A 10,690-nucleotide genomic window follows, 5' to 3' on the forward strand; every position below is an offset into this window, starting at 1 on the left:
CCCGACGTCTCCATGAATACACCCACACAAACACACACTCCCTTTACCCATTCTCCCTCCATAAACGCAGGCCTTTATTTCATTACCTCGGCGGGCCGTTTGTAGGCCTCAATGCTGCACATCTAATTAAGAAACTTGCTTAATTAAAAAAGGAGCAATAAGCCCTTAATGGTGACTAAAAATAATGACTGTGTCAGCGAGGGAGCCTGTAATGACCAAATGAAAAACTTATGCATTGTACACAAAACCAAGCAACCTCCTTTCCCAGAACCCTCAGTTGTTGTTTGGTCATGAGGACAAATGGGACAGTTAGTGGCAGTAATAGATGTGGCTGTAAAAGCCGGCGCGGCTGTATTAGCTCTGCTCTCTCAGTCATCAAGAGCCGAGCACAATATCAGCCACTAAAGGCCTTGAGGAGAGGAGGCACGTCTCCAGCATACAGAGGAGCATCCAGATAAATGCCAGCGGGCCACAGTCAGTTATCTCCCGTGTAACGTTTTCTGACTATTATTATGCAAATCCTTCCCTCTGTGTTGTGCTGATCGGGGAGTTCAGTGGTGTCAGATGGGGGCTAATATTGTCAATTGTTGGATTTTTGATGCTAATTGTCAAACATTTGACCCTGTCCCCTTGAAACCGGAGAAATAACTGAAAAACAAAAAGGACCTGTACGTTTAATAGCAGCGTTTCAGAGATTACAGCCTAATGCAATTTCATTCTGATTATCCTAATTACATGTACATGTATGCGGAGAACTCACGCAATGCCAGTAAAATCCTTGACTAATACGAACAATACTGGTCATCTTTACTTTCTGATTTATCTGTTGACCTTCAAAGGGGACCTACTTTGCAAAATTCATATTTTGTACGTATTTGTACTTCCATTTGAGTATCTACTGCTTCTAAAAACGCCCCAAACTCTTAAAAATAACACTCAACAGGTTTTTGGCAAGAAATTTATGTTTTTGGTGTGTGGAAAAAGAACCATTTCAAAAACCTCCTGAATGCAAGTCACAACTGCAGGCACTGACTGTTACCTAGCAACCCCAGTCAAGCGCAGCCCGTTACCTAGCAACCCAAGCTGAGTTCCAGGACAGTTGGTGCAGTGTTTTGTTGTTGACTTACCATTCACAAACCACTTGCTGCATTCTGGTTGATTGTGCAGGAGGCTCTACTACTGCTTTTCAAAGATGTATCATTGTATAACTGCAAATTTGTTTGCAACTATTTTCATGTACAAGCGTAAAGGTAGAGTTGGGGGCGTGGCCAGCAGCAGCTTACATGGATTTAAAGTTACAGACGTCCTAAAAGCTCGTTCCAAAAGGAGATCAAAACAGGCGGAACTGAGCAGACTAAAGCCTGAAGCTTGAAAGTACAAATAAATATATATATTTATACATAATTCCACAGAATAAAAACCAATAGTTATCAATTTAATGTCTAAATTGAGTTTTATTTTAATGAGACTATGCTTCTTTCATAAAAAATGTGAACACTCATCTTGACATCAGAGGTTATTAGAATATTTGATTCCTGGTTCAGACCCAAATATCCAACATCAAACCAACAACCACTGGTTGGTTGGAGGAAAGGTGTTCAAATGTTTTAATTTATTTAGCTTTGTCTCATTTTCTACATCTCAAAACCATGTTGTTGTTTTTTTTAACAAATGTGTAAATGTTTTACATCTACTTGTCTTCAAGTTTGTATGTAATAGGTTGTCATCTACGTGATGCTAAATTTACAGCTAATAGCTCTTTGGGAATTGTTTAATCGAAGCCTAAATAATTCATTATTATTGGTGAAAAATGCTAGTTCAGTTTTTCACTTGTTACAAGACATTTTTCTGATGTTACAAGTGAAATAACCTGCCAGTGGAACTCAAACTTTTTCATCAATAGTACAGAATTATTGATTTAAATCAAACTCATATGTCTTGCTGAAGTTACTTGTGAATTTTGTCTTATTTCAGGTGTGCTAAGATACTTGCAGAAAAAATATACCAGAAATACGTGGTAACACAACACACAACTTTATCTTTTTGGCTCTGTCTTAAATAAATGACAAATAGATTCTAAATTTAAATAGTCTATGTGTCATAGACTGTTATAAAACAAATTATCTCCTGATACATAAAACCGTTTAAATTAAATACGACATTTTAGTTTCTTGGTAGAAAAAATTAAGATTACAGCCAAGAACTGGTCTTTACTAGATCATCCATTGAAGAAAAGCCATTATAACTTGGGAAGGTGCCATAACTTTTGCTTTAAGCTGTGTGCAGTTTAACTACCAGGCAGCTTGGCTCTGAAATGCATGTAAATACCTTCATGAATGCTAATAGCACATTTACAATACAAAGCAGCACAGCGAAGAGGATGAAGGAGCTCAAGCATCATGCGTTTGCTGCAGAGCATATGGTTACACGGGGCTGTAAATTTTCCTCACACGAGGCCAGCGACGCTGTTGCGATGTGACCCAGCAAGTGAGGAGAATTAGAGGAAGACGAGCTGGAACAAGATGAAGTCAAGGACGAGCGGAAACAACTCGCAGCTTAGCTGAGCAGGTAAGGATGTAAACAGTTAATCGACTTATGATTAACTGTTGATTGCTGACTTTTCAGATTAAAATTAGTTCCAATCGAGTGCCTATTAACGTCCACTTAGACCAGGGGTGGGCAATCCTGGTCCTCGAGGGCCGGTGTCCTGCATCTCTTGGATGTCTCCCTGGTCTAACACACTTGAATCCAACAGCTGAATCACCTCCTCAGTGCAGTCAGGCTCTCCAGAGTCCTGCTAACGACCTCATTATTTGACTCAGGTGTGTTGAAGTTGAGACACATCTAAAAGTTGCAGGAGACCCTCCAGGCCTGGAGTTGCCCACCCCTGACTTAGACCTTCTCTTGTTGTCGTTTGACCGCCATCCAGCAGAGGGCGACGCTCATCATCCTTAAGTGGAACCAGACAGCGGACACAGAAACAAAGATGGCAGCAGAGAAATGGCAGCAGGAATGGCAAAAATCTCTAAAGGAAAAGCTGTAGAGCCGTTCTCCAAAGTCTTGCAGCTCTAATTAGATCAAACATTGCTCTGCAAAGTAAACTATACACAAATACACACCGCACCTTTCAGATTTTATCAAACAAACAAAAAATACATTTACAGCATCATTTATCTTCCACTTCACATTTATGTGCTACTTTATGTCGGTAAAGTCCCACTACATCTTGAAAGATGTCAATTGTATTGTGAGAAATGAAAAGTTGCAGAGTTCATAAATTTCCAGAACATTTGTATGATTAAATTTGAATTAGCCATTTTATTTTTGGGATTTTGTGGCACTGTTGGCCTTTATCTGACAGCAACCCAGCAGGAGGAGAATAAAAATAAAATAATAATAATTAAATGATTATCACAGGGTGGGTAATGAGGGTTCCTAACAGAGTTGATTTCCTTTAGAAGTCTCAGATAAATTAATCACTTATATTTGGACTTTCTGGACTTAAATGTGCTTTTTCTTTAGAATTAAACCATTTTAAACAAATGTAATCAAGTTCTTACTTTAATGCCTTCTATTTTTTAGATATATTTTTATTAATTCTCATTGAAAGACCATCCAAATCTGTCTGAGTTGCATAATAATTTAATTAAATCAGAATCTTATTGTTTTGGATTTAACATAAACTAGCAAGCTGAATTAAAATCGGAAAAAATATTTTCAAATACAGATTTAAGTTGTGAATATAAATGTCCCTCAATTTTTTTGTCCCTTCTTGACAGGGCTGCACAAAATCAGTCCACGGCCCAGAAATGGCTCCTGAGCCACAGTTTGAATCGCCCTGGCTTATCCACTCAGATAATCTTCTTTTTTCATGGCTTCAGAAACACTTTCATTCTTATCTCTAGAAAAAGGTTGTTTTTCTTTATATTTGTTGTTTATTGTTGTGTATCACTTAAATATCTAATCCACAAAAAATGAAACTGCAGTTCTATAAAAACAAAAAGAAACAAATCCTAAATTAATTACGTCTTCTTCTGTGTAAATAAAGAGAATCAGGGTGGAGCCAGAACCAGTAATGAGCAAAATAAAACTGAGAAAAAAACAAGTTCGGAAGATAACCAACATTTCTGTGAGATAATTATTCTGAGTCAAAGCTGAACCTGGTTTTTGTGAGCGTGTCACTGCTGGAGTAAATGAGCCAGAACAGATGACAGATCTGCAGCCGATGATAAAAAGAAACAGTCCGACCTTAACGAGGGGAAATAAAAAGAACAACAGCGCTAACACGTTGCATCTGTAAATTAAATGCTCACACCTTTCAGCTGAAATGTCCTGCATGGTTAAAACTCAGGGATTCCCCACTGTGCTGGACGTAAACTGTGATAAAATTCATCTTTTATACATGTTTATTTTGTTTGTTTATCCTGTTGATAGCAAAGCAAAGATATTTGACATCTGACAGGGTGAAGAAAATATGGGATTCAATCATTAATGTCCCATAAAATGGTTAAAAACTGCCAATTTAAAGATATTTTTCTTTTTATTTGCTTTCTTTCTTGTGACATGTTGTAGTTCTGACTTGGTTTTGGTAAATTACTACCCAACAGAATAAAAAGAAAAACTCCTTACAGAATCCGGAAAAACAGGTTTGGCATTGAAAACATAAGGAATAAAATATAAACAATCATCAAATTAACAGAAAATGAGAGCAGGAATGAAACAGTCTGAGTTAATAACGAGGAATATTTTTTCTTAGTATATTCTCTGGATTATTTGGCTGTGAAAAAAAAGAATAGTTTAGCTACTTTAATTGCCTAAAATGTGTTTGTGAGAAAAAGGACCAGAAGTTGGCTACGAGTTCAGCTCCAACCAAGCTGTGTTCTCGGCAGTGTTGCCACTTATCCTTTTAAAAATCCACGGAAGTTTGTAACTTTGTAACTGACAGCCATCTTGGCAGGTAGCTGCTATGGAGTTGCTATGACAACAAACAAGCCACAAGCTTAGAACTAGCTCTCATCTCGTTTCTAACTATTAAAACAATATAAGTACATTAAAACTATTTGAGTACTCTACCCACCTCTGTGCAATACTAAGATAGATATCAGTGACATTTACTGTAGTACCTATGGCTGAGCTAGCAAAATTAGCTTAGCTAATGCAGCTTTTATCTACTAGCTAAGACAGACATGTTGCCTACATGTTTGTTACTACATGGACTTACTCTGCCAGTCAACAGAACCTTGTTATTCATGTCTTTCTGTACTCACTCTTTGTGTTCACTGGGTAATTAACTAGGTTGTACTATGAGATCGGAGGTAGCTTATCCACATCGTCTGAAATGTTTCTATTCTCCGCCTCATACGGGTCGATCCCGACAGCAGCCATTTTGTTCATGTATCTCTTGGACATTGGTCCATAGAGTCCACATATTTTCTTTTTGTTGGTTTCAAAGCCCTGCTTCGCTATGGGTAGCTATGCGTTGTGCTGCGCTTGCCTACCAAGATGGCGCGGATCACTTCCGGTTCAGACAGGTGGGAAGTACATATTAAATTTATATTCAAACATAATATTTAACTGCAGTTCAACCCCTGTCTGCTCACACAAATTAATCTCCTGGCACCATGTTTGATTCCTAACAGGAAGTCATGACTGTTTTAAAGGATTGTGATTGGCTCACACAGGTTTTAGCTTAGTGCTGCACTGCCCCCTATTGGTCTGGCATGTTTAAACAACGCTCAGTGGTGTAATTCAGTGGATGAGCACTTTTCTTAAACTGATAATGTGTGGATAAGTTTATTTTATAAAATCAGATGTTTTAAAAAGACCCGGCTATGTTTGGACTAGGCCTTATAGTCTAGAAAGTACAGTATTCAAATGCAGAAATGTTTTTGTTTTTTTCCCCCCCCAATGGGAGCATTTGTGTGTTGCAGAAAACTCGCTTTCCTCTGCAGGAAGTGTTTTACCATGTAGTCCACACTCCCACCAGTTAGTTATGCACATCAGTTTCTTGGAGTGATCAGTTTTAATTAAAAGAGCATCTAATCAGGGGCAGTAGCAGGAGGGAGTCCGCGCTGACAGTCGGACAAAGGCAGCGTGAGGAGGCGAAGCCGCAGTAGGCAAGTTGTTTAAATGTGTGTGTTTTATTGTGTGCTTGCAGCTCCGCTTTCCCTCGCTTCAGACTTGTGGGCGTCTAATTAATATGGATAGAGCATTAAGCCTTTTGGACTGCGGTACCTCTCGTTTCATGACTATTAATGATTTTAATGAACTGGGCTAATAAGGCCGTTTTTCTCCGCTGAGCTCTGGAGGGGCTGTCCGACACACGCCGGGGTCAGGAGGACGAGCCCCTGCCGCCCCCCACATGGGAAATTAAACCAGCACTCGCAAACCTATTAACGCTGCATTGTCCGAACACTCATCAGACACTCGAACAGTGAGAGCGCCGTGTGAAACTGTGGAGGAATAAAGATCTGACCAGCCGGTTAAAGAGGCTGCAGGAAGGAAGGAAACTAAAGCTTATTTTAACTGGTTTGAATGGTCAGTTAATTTATACTCACTGGTTTTTGAATGGCAGGAGAAAATATTGCCACAAAAAAATTAGATATATTTATTTAGACATATAAAATATACCAAAAATAAAAGGAATCAGACTACATAATAAGAACACTGTAAAAACACAAAATCTTACAAAGAATTCAGCAAGAAATAGGAGCTTGATTTAAGTCAATAGGGGCAGTATTACATGTTTTCCATTTTACAGCTTAGTCAAGTAACTAGGTTAACTTGAGTTGTTTTAAAAATGTTATATACATCCAATCTGACTTCAAAGAACTACCACTTCATGTTTTAATTTCTTGAAATTGGGGCTGTGTCTCTTTAAAAACCCCTGTTCTTTCTGAAGATTATTTCACTTATGACATTTTTCCCCATGTAACATGTTAACAACCAAAATCTAGGCTACATGTCCATCTTAGCTAGCAGATAAAAGCTACATTAGCCAAGCTAATTTTGCTAATTCAGCAGTAAGTACTGCAGTAAATATCACTGATATTTACCTTAGTATTACACAGGGGTGGGTAGAGTACTCAAACAGTTGTAATGTGTTTATATTGTTTATATGTTAAATAGGGACAAGGTGAGAGCTAGTGCTAAGCTTGTGGTTTGTTTATTGTTGTCATAGCAACTCCATAGCAACTGCCTGCCAAGATGGCTGTCAGCTACAAAGTTCATAGAAGTGTTACGTTAAATTATGAATTAAAACAATTTTTATTTGTCATGATGTTACTATAACATCAAACTGCAGTGATAACAACAATCAGTGATAAGGAAAAAAATAAAATACACTGCAAAAACACAATATTACCAAGTCTATTTTCTACTGCAAATATTTTATTACTCTTGAAATAAGACAAAACTAACTTAATAACTTTTCAGCTTATTTTATGTGAGTAATTCTTTACTATTGAAGAAAAAGGGCTAGTTCCACTGGCAGATTATTACAGATTACTTGTAACATTTTTCCAGTGTTATAAATGAAATAATCTGCCAATAGATCCAGAACTTTTTCATCAATATTAAGGACATTTTTTACTTAAAACAACCTCTTGTATCTTGCTAAAAAGTTACCTGTAACTTAGTTTTGACTTATTTCAGCTGTACTAATATATTTTTACTACAAACTAGACCAAAAATAGTTGGTAATATTCTGCGTTTTTGCAGGACATTGGATATTTTTGTGCAGTAGTTGCCGTTTCCCTTCATCTTCCTCTCCTTCCCGTCCTCTTCCTCTGGCTGTAATCCTCACCGGCCTGCCAGCGCACCGCGCTCCCCAGCAGCTAGAAGTTATGGTTTGTGGCTGCAGAGCTGACAGCGGTACAGCAGAGGGCGAGATAAGGCTGCGACCTCTCTGGCCGCAGAGGATGAGATGAATACATTTACTCTGTGTGTGACGGGAGGCCAGGGCTGCGAAGATGAGGAGGAGGAGATACGGCAGGCCGTTTTAACACAAAATCTCTTACGTCTGGCTGTACATAATTACATTCTAGCAGAGTTGGGTAGTAACTAGTTATATTTACTCAATTACATTTACTGGAGTAACTTTTTTTAAGTACTTTTAGGAGTATTACTGTACTTTGAGTAATTTTATTATGAAGTGTCGCAACTCTTACTTGAGTAAAACTTGTTAAAGTTTCATAAGTTTTATATTAAAAGAAACTTATTTGGAAAACTTTTCTTTTGCCAGATTTTGTAATTTTGTTACATTAATGACTTGTCATTTTGGTCCTAAAAATACCAAAATTTCCACTTAATTTTATATTTTGGTCTGTCTGATGATGTAATTTATAAAAATTAAATGATTGATCATTTTATCAGTTCTCTGACATCATTTCTACTAATGAAAATATAATTATAGATATCTTAATCTATAATACGTCTAGCCAAAACCCCTGGGATCTCTGGAATCTGAGAGTGGTAGAACCGATTAAATGTTAAAACGGCTTGCCATAGCGGAGTGCCGTCCCCAGGCGCCTCGATGTGCTGCTTCTGGACTGAAGAGCGCGGCTGCAGGGAGCGAGAAGAGGAATGGGAGCACAGCAGCGGGTGGAGGAGGGTAAATATAAATGAGAGAGGATCGTCTCCGCTTTTCCCCCAAGGCCTGATACTGGATGATATTCGAAAATCAAGGTCTGGAGCCGCGAGGCCACAATTCATCACCTGAAGCAGATCTCAGTGTTTCTGTGCTCCATTAAAGCTCCTGCTCTTTGCTTACACTACATTAAGTCAACTTCTTAACTAAACACGTCGTATGTAATGTTTTTAGGGTTATTTTCTTCCTGGGCAACATTGTGTATCCATGTTACTGAAAAAACACAAAATCTTACCAAGTATTTTTCGTTTCCAGTGCAAATATCTTAATTCATTTGCAATAAGACAAAACTAACTTACAAGTAACTTTTAATCAAGGAGCTTATTTTAAGTCCGTAATTACTTAATATGGATAAAAAAGTTCTAGTTCCAGAGGCAGATTATTTCACTTTAACATGGAAACAATGCCTTGTTATAAGTGAATATATCTGACAGTGAAACTAGAAACTTTTTGTCAATATTAAGGAATTATTGCATTTCATGTCTTACTAAAAGGTTACTTTAAGTTAGTTTTTCTTATTTAAAGTCTACTAAGATATTTGTACTTTAAACTGGACCAAAAACACTTTGTAAGATTTTGTGTTTTTTTATTTTCTGTATTACACCTGAAATCAGTCAAAACTAACAAACTTTTCAGAAAGAAAAGGGAGTTTGTTTTAAGTCAGTAACTCCTTAATATTGATAAATTTATACTGGAAGATTATTTCATTCATAACATCTGGAAAATGTTTTGCAATTTTTCATCAATATTAAAGACTTATTTACTTAAAACAAGCTGAAAAGTTATTTTTAAGTTAATTTTATCTTATTTCAAAGGCGCCAGGACCGTAGCAGTATAAAATGCTAACATCTGGGTGTGATTTTGTGTTTTTGCAGTGTATTTTCACGGCAGCTCCAGCAGTAAAACAAACTAGTTTGTGAAGCAGAAACATGCAGAACATCAGGCCGAGTCTTTTCATCCCGTCTCTTTGTGCGTTTCCACCAAGGGCATCATTTATCCACCAGCTCAGGGGCAAAAACAACCTGCTGCCAGTATTGATGGCTCCTCCTCCAGTACCGGTGTGGATTGGGGTCAGAGGTCAGCAGTCACAGGCAATCAGGAGTAAATGGAGCCTGTGTAATACCAGACAAATGGCTAGAACAAAGCCAAGGCCGCTGTGTGTGTGTGTGTGTGTGTGTGTTTCTACAACACATCCTTATTGCACTCAACCTTCGCCTCTGTAACTCGATTAATTCCTGTTTATTTCAGCCTGTTTGACCTTCCTTTATCCAAAAACAAGCCGCATATCCGTTTTTTTTTCTTTTTTCCAGCTCTCCAGCGACACATTTCCGATCCTTTTATCTCAGTGGTGAGAGGTTTAACACTTCTCATCCTCTGCCGCAGTCCGCAGGCTAATCCCGCACGGTTTTTATTGTCTTACAGACTCCGAAACGCGGAGATTCATGACAGCTAGTGGGAAGCAAGAGGCTGAGGAGGGGTTCAAACACAGCTTTTTAACTCACTCTTACATCATCATAAAACATCATCCAATTTATGAGCACTTCCACACAGGAACCAGAACGCATTTGCATAATGCGGTGCCTCCGCTATGCTAATTCGGCCGTGTAAAAAGGACTCGTCTTTTGTGTTCAGACTTACTCCGTCCTTAGCGTGTGCGTGAGTGCATCACGCCATGCGAACATGTGGAGAGCTGTGAGGGATTATGGAGGTAAACGAGGCTCTCCGAAGCCCTTCCAGCTCCTCCTGGTCGCCGCTGATGGAAACGCTGAGGGCTGTAAGCTGCATACAGGGAGCATATGAACGGAGGCTCGGCTTCTTCACCGTCCGCACTGACACGTATGATTTCCTGTTAATTTTCAGAAGGTGTGAAATATGGAAGATGGTTTGATTAAATTCGTCCTCGGATGGATTCAGTCGCCTCTTCAGCTCTGATATGACCTACAGGAGCTGCGATCAGTTTCACCTCCACAGATAACAGTCACTATTTCCATAAAGTCACTTAAAAAGTCTGAATACAAAGTTTTTATTCTTCTATTTGGGTTT

This window comes from Poecilia formosa, unplaced genomic scaffold (genome assembly GCF_000485575.1).
Source record: "Poecilia formosa unplaced genomic scaffold, Poecilia_formosa-5.1.2 Scaffold99, whole genome shotgun sequence".
In the NCBI taxonomy this organism is placed as follows: Eukaryota; Metazoa; Chordata; class Actinopteri; order Cyprinodontiformes; family Poeciliidae; genus Poecilia; species Poecilia formosa.